This window comes from Mus caroli, unplaced genomic scaffold (assembly GCF_978045245.1).
Source record: "Mus caroli unplaced genomic scaffold, Mus_caroli_1 scaffold_5, whole genome shotgun sequence".
In the NCBI taxonomy this organism is placed as follows: Eukaryota; Metazoa; Chordata; class Mammalia; order Rodentia; family Muridae; genus Mus; species Mus caroli.
Window position 1 is genome coordinate 14,458,098 of NW_028227260.1, and position 7,299 is coordinate 14,465,396.

General features: G+C 38.6%; 1 pseudogene; it reads right to left on the reverse strand.

Moving 5' to 3' along the window:
- Nucleotides 1-6,534: 6,534 nt before the first annotated feature.
- Nucleotides 6,535-7,046, reverse strand: LOC110286433 (mitochondrial import inner membrane translocase subunit TIM14 pseudogene; annotated as a pseudogene).
- Nucleotides 7,047-7,299: the final 253 nt, after the last annotated feature.

Here is a 7,299-nt window from a genome sequence, read left to right on the forward strand (position 1 = left end):
CCTTCTGCCTCCTATGAATATTTTGTTACCACTTCTAACTGTGATTCAAGCATCCTCCCTTGGGCCTTCCTTCTTATTTAATTTCTTTGGGTCTGGGGTAGGGGGTCCAGAAGGGACATGTATCATGGGTATTCTGTACTTTTTTGCTAATATCCACTTATCAGTAAGTACATACCATGCATGTCCTTCTGGGTCTTTGTTACCTCATTCAGGATGATACTTTTCGAGTTCCATCCATTTGCCTGCAAAATTCATGATATCCTTGTTTTTAATAGCTGAATAGTATTCCATTGTGTAAATAAATGAATCCCATTTTCTGTATCCATTCTTCAGATGAGGGACATCTGGGTTGTTTGCAATCTCTGGCTATTTTGAATAAAGCTGCTATGAACATAGTTGAGCAAGTGTCCTTGTGGCAGAATAGAGCATCGTTTGGGTGTATGCTCTATGATATGCTTCCTATGCATAGTCTGAAGACTAAGTAGTAGTTTTTCAGGTAGAAAAGTCTAAGAGAAAATATTCAAGTTTTGAGATATGAGCTCTAAGAAAACAAAGCTAATTAAAAGCTTAATCTTTAAATGTTAATTAGTTCAGAAATTGACTGAAAAGGATCCATATGAAATGGATGGAATGAACTTCCCCTATGGATAAGAGTAGAGAAAGAATGGATTTCAAATTCGTGAATAGTGATTTACTTTTATATAAAATACAAACCAAAGTTGATTAAAATGTTCATGATTAGCATTTATGGACTATGATGGTCTTTATACCTTTTGGACATTTCTAAAAATCTACCAAAATTAAAAACAAAGGCTGAGAATTTAGGTCACTGGTAGAGCACCTGCCTAGCATGTGTGAGATCTTGTGTTCAATGTCCAGCACCAAAAGACGACAAAACTATGCTAATTGAATTTACTTTGTTTAGTATAAAATGGAGATGAGCCAGATATGGTGGCTCATTCCTATAATTTCAGTACACAGGAGGCTAAACAGGAGACTCACTCAGGCTATATGGAAAGACCCGAACTCAAGAAAAATAATGGGAAATATAATAGAGATGATTCAGTAGTTAATATATTTCAAGAAAGGTAGCAATTGCTTTTTTATCTGTAGCCTATATGGAAATATTGTCCAGTTCATAAATTTCAGACCTACCAGGGCATCCTGAAATTTTGATGGTCCAACTCCAAGCCTTTATTTGTTAAATGATGTCTTTCTTCACCAAATTCCCAGGCCCTCATCTCTACATTCTACCTCCTGACTCAAGAATATTGAAAAACCAAATATATAAAAGTAGGTAGTTTAAGTAAAAATTCATGTCATAAAAGGAAATTATTATGCTAAATTGCTTCTCTCTCTTTCTCTTTCTCTTTCTCTCTTTTATTGAAACTGGAATTTGGTATGTACTCTGGCTGGTGAGGTGATCACACTATTTCCTAAGGTCAAACTTACAGCAATCCTCTTGCTTCAGCCTCCAGAGTACTGGGAGTAGAAGCCTGCACCACTATGCCCATCCTTCTGCTATATTGTTAGTGAGTTCATGATTAAATCGGAAGACTTCAAAGACAATACCTTCATTTCAATTCTTTTGTGCCATTCTTTCAGTCAAATATTCCCTATATTTCTCCCCACATCTTCTACCTTATTGTGATATAGAAACCTAGTAGGGCTCATGTATAAACATTTTTCTCACCCAATTCACTGTTATTTCATGGACTAGCAACCTATTGTTTATCATGCAATAAGAATCCATTCTAAAATAATTCTAATATGATTTCTTTTAACATCTTTCTTTTGCTTGTGGTTCAGGTGTCTTGTTATTCCTTTAACTTTTGTGCTTGCTTCTTAGGCATTACACATCAAGACTCATTTCTCATTAAAACTTCCATGACTAGCTATGTCTTCACTGATGTGTTTGTTAGTATGATTGTAAAACAATTACATGGTCTGGGAATTTAAGTCAGTAGTGGAGTATGTGCTTAGCATGTGAAAGAACCTGAGTTTAATCCCCAGGGTGAAAGACATTGAAAATACTCATATTCTGAGACAACTTTGCTTCAAAATGGCTTTAACATAACCCTACAAATATTTATGGAATGCAAACTTATGGCATATTCCACTTGGAGGAAGAAATACAAAGAGAGATAGCTTCTATTGTCTCAGGAGTCGTGGTGTATGTGGTGAAAATATCATATAAATAAATAGAATGTTTTATAAGACGTTCTATGTTATAAATTGAACTTGCATATGAGAGTATAATAATGAAGAAAGGGGGATTCATTTGGTTCATGGTTGCTTCTTAATGAAAGTGATATTTGAGCTGCATATTAAAGGATGAGTTAGTCATTTGCAATACTGGTTAAACAGAAGGCTAGACTTTGGAGATAAATGGTTAGAAAAGTGAACTGACTCGACACATCTTTCAGAAACACACAAGGGAGTGACAAGAGTCTTTGTCTGGTTCAGTGATTCTCCCATAAGGGTGTTTCGGCGCTGAGTGGTTTTTGCTTTCATCACATTCCTTAACAGGTCCAAATGCAGATCTTCATGAAGACCCTAACTGGCAAGACCATCACCCTAGAGATGGAGCCCAGTGAAACCATCGAGAACGTGAAGGCCAAGATCCAGGATAAAGAGGCCATCTCCCGACCAGCAGAGGCTCATCTTTGCAGGCAAGCAACTGGAAGATGGCCGCACCCTCTCTGATTACAACAACCAGAAAGAGTCGACCCTGCACCTGGTCCTCTGGCTATTAATTATTCAGTCTGCATTCCCAGTGGGCAGTGATGGCATTACTCCACACTCTAGCCATTTGCCCCAATTTGAGTTTAGAAATTACAAGTTTCAATAATAGCTGAACCTCTTGTTTAAAATGTTAATAAAGGTTTTGTTGCATGGGTAGGGAAAAAAGAAAGAAACACAAGGATTTAGATGAGGCAGCGGTAGGAGTCCTGTTGGTCAGACTTGCCAAGGAGATAAAGAATAATGGGCTTCCATATCAAAGGAATATGTCAAAAAAATGAAAGAGGGGATATAAAAAAAGATGAAATGCATGTGTAGTGGTTTGAATAAGCAATGTCCCCTGTAGGTTAAGGTATTTGAACCATTGGCCCCAGTTGGTGGTGGTGCTCTTTGAAGGTTATGGAACCTTTGGGAGATGGAGTGTTGCTGGAGGGAGTACATCACTAGGGGTGGACTTTGGGGCTTTATAGCCTTGTCCCTCTTCCAGTTCTCTCTCTGCTTCAGACTTCTGGTTGAAACTGTGATCTCTCCTTCCTGCTCTGGATCCCTGCCACTCTATTTCTCCTATCGTGATAGACTCTCCTTCGGAAACAAGAAACTAAAATTAGCTCTCTCTTCCATTAGTTTCTTTTGGCCATGATATTTTATCACAGCAACAAATTGTAAAATATGGTGTGCTCTCACAAATCATAAAATAATGAAAAAGTATAAGATTCAAGGGAAACAGAGTAGATGCACAAACAAAAGAAGAAAACGTACTGAACCTGAGTCTTTTTACCTGTGGATGCAACAAGACGGTATAGCTTCGATTTGCTGTGTACTAGTTAAATGTATGGCTGTGCTTGCAATTTTTTGCTCAAAGGCTAATTCAGGCTGCTACAAGTCCCCTCTGACTGTGCACACTACAGGCTAGAAGTATCAGAGAATTAAAGACGCCTAGAGGTAATCCCTGACTAATGACTAGCAAGAATTGGTAGATAAGATTCCATCTCCCATATCCCTTGTATGGGATCACTGTGTTATCCATTTTAGCTCCACAACAAGCCTGAGACACAGTTGCTTTATTCGGATTCCCTTGAGAACAGGTGATAGTTAATTCTGCCTGTCAAATTGATTTGTTGGTAAATACTAGGGCATTAGTGAGGCATACCTTTGGGTGTGCCTGTGAGGCCTTTCTTTCTACAGAGAATTAACTAAGGGGAAAAGACCTACACTGGGGGTGAGTGGCACATGAGCTCAGGACCCGGAAAGAATGAAAGGGGAAAGGAGAGGTACCATCTGGGCATGGCCATTCTCCTTTCTTAGCTTCCTTGTCCACTGAGACAGGAGCAAGCAGCGTCCCAATACCACAGTCAGGAACTCAGCCCACTGCTATACCTTCCCTACCGTGCTGCATTGGAGCTCACAAATTGTGATCCAAAATAAATGCTTCCTCCCTTCTGATGCTTTTTCCCCCTTTGGTCCAGTATCTGGTTGGAACAGTGAGAAAAATAGCATCTCTAACACCCCTGGTTGGCTGTTTTCCCTGATGTTTATTACTTGCCAATTCCCCTAGTGGATTTCTTCCCAAAGAAATGACTTGGTACTTTAATTCTTGTCCCATATGTTGATTAGAAAGCAAGGTGGGAAGGAACAAATGTGAATGGAACAGTTAAGATTTAGAAGTGGCTATTGAAAAATAAATAAATAAAGCAGGCCAGAAAGACACAAAAGGAACCAGTCACATTGTGGGAAAGATGAAACAAAACAATCTAATAACAGATCTCTTAAAGTAGGTTTTGGCTTTAGCTTCACATTAAAATTACCTGAGATGAATAAGAACAAAACAACTATACTCACACCCTATGCTGAAATTCGGGGGGGGGGGGGTGAAGTTTAAAGGAATTTTCTATTTTATAAAAATTCTCCATGTGTTCAAATGTGCAGCCAGACTGAGAACCAGTGCCTAGACCAAAGATGGTGTTCAGGAGGTAACAAGGACCCTGTGATTGTAGATACCTGCCTCCCCCTCCACACCCTTCTAACTTGCACATTGTGCAGCTCTGATATTGGTGTTATTGCGAGTGGCTCAAAATAAATGGGAAATGGGAGAGACAGAAAAATAAAATTGTCTGAATATTGAATAAATGTCCACATTATATTTGAAAGCTTTGGAATTGGATTTGGCATGCTGATTTGGACCTCAGGGTAATCTGGGTTGTTTTCCCCCTAATTCAAAACAACAATTTTAAAATAAGCATTTGATTTATAGGATCTGCCAGATGAATGAACAAATGTGCCAAAAAGAGAACATATGGCTAGGCCTTGGTTTTCTTTTAACCTCACTGGGGACAAATCCAATAGGCTAGATGACTCTTATTCATGATCTCTAGTGTCCTGATTTACAGTAGGAATCTAATCTCTGATTTGATTTTGGATAAACTTTCAGGAAAACAATGACAAAGATCAATGCTTGTTAAGAAATGGGTTGGCAGGGAGTCTCTAGGTGGGAAAACTTCTGAAGATCAGCTCTCAGAATCATCCCTGAGTGTGACACATATTTGAATGACTGTATGAGAAACACAAGGTAAGTACCCCCAGTTTTATCTCATCAAAGAGAAGAAATATTTGTGGTACATACACACATACACACACACACACAAATCTGCATCACATTTATAACCAGAAAAAAAAAAAACATCAACTGATGGTTGATGATACTCTGTGGTACAGTGGCTAGAACTGGCCTTTGAAATCAAACATTCTTCAATAAGGACCTCAGGTCGCAAGGTGTTCTGATATATACTTTATTGCATTGTTGGAAGGATTAAATGAGATATAAATATGCAGAGCAGATGACCAGTACAATTGCTCACTAGAGTTTTTCAAGTAAATCGTTAGTTACATTTAACATAATTTGAATTTTTTAAAATTCCATTCTAAAGAACTAGATCTTTTCTTTTTATAATCATGGCTATATGTTCTAGGTGCTTTTTAAAAAGAAATTTCACATTTGGGGGCTAGAGAGATAGCTCAAAGGTTAGGCACACATGCTCTACTCAGAGGAATCAAGTTTGGTTCCCAGCACCCACAACAGATGGCTCACAACTACCTGCAATGGCAACTCCACAGGATCCAGTGCCCTCTTCAGGACACACACACACACAGAGAAACAGAGAGAGACAGAGACAGAGACAGAGACAGAGACAGAGACAGAGACACAGAGAGTAGTATTCAAATGTTTCAGACCTTGTTTGATACTCATTCTAAAATGGAAATATTTTACTTCTAAAATTGCCACATAAGCCGGGCGGTGGTGGCGCACGCCTTTAATCCCAGCACTTGGGAGGCAGAGACAGGCAGATTTCTGAGTTTGAGGCCAGCCTGGTCTACAAAGTGAGTTCCAGGACAGCCAGGGCTACACAGAGAAACCCTGTCTTGAAAAACCAAAAAAAAAAAAAAAAAAATGCCACATAAAACAAAATTTTTGAGTAAACCTTCTTTCATATTTTTCCATGCCCTGCTTAACTATTTTATTAATATTTAGTGTAAATAAATCATAGATATGATTTTATTGATAGATTTATTTTATGTGCATGGGTGTTTGCCTGCATGTATGTCTGTGAACCACATGCATGCCTAGTGCCCACAGGGGCCAGGAGAGGGTGCTGGATTCCCTTGGAGTAGAGTGACAGATGATTGTGAACTACCAAGTGGGTAGTGGGAATTGAACTGGGATTCTCTGGCTCTAAGGCCTTTTATTACAAAAACACACACTCATAATGAACTAATTGGCTTAAGAGTCACATATATTTACTTCAGGTTGTTTTGGTTTGGTTTTTTGTTTGTTTGTTTGTTCATTTTAGCTTGACCTTGTAGTGGATCTTTAACTACACTGATTCTGGCTGCTATATAAGGAGATCCTCCATTGTCTGGGTGATTTAGGTACATAATTCATCCACGATCACATCTAATCTTCCCTTTCTTGGAAGTAGGGATCCCACCAAGCATGAATGCTATATTCTGCTCTGTCATTGTGGGTTCAAAACCAGCTCTGTACTTCCCACCCCTGAAGGCAGATGTTGGTAGATTTTGGAAAACTGTTTTACTTATTTCACATGTTTCATGGCTTGTGAAATATAATGGCCTGCAAATCCTGCAGCATCAATGGTCAGTCCAACAGCTACCACTCCATGGCCCCGCACAGCACACACATCCCAGCCCGAGACCACGGCCACCACAGGCCTGTTGATTACATGTTTATATTTCAACCAAAAATGAGAGTATTTTTGACCAGAGGAAATATTTATTTCTGCTCCTTTCATATATCATATTGTCCAGGAAAATGTCTTATATGTATATGTGAAATAACAGTACCACACACATGGTTTAAAGGCAAATCATCACTGGAGGAGCTGACCAACCATCTGGATTTCTCTCAGAATCATACTTCCTGACTTACTTGACTTTTTGAAAACCAGAAATATCATCATCAAAGAGAAATGTGATAGCTTATATATATATATATATATATATATATATATATATATATATATATGCATGGCCCAGGGATTAGCA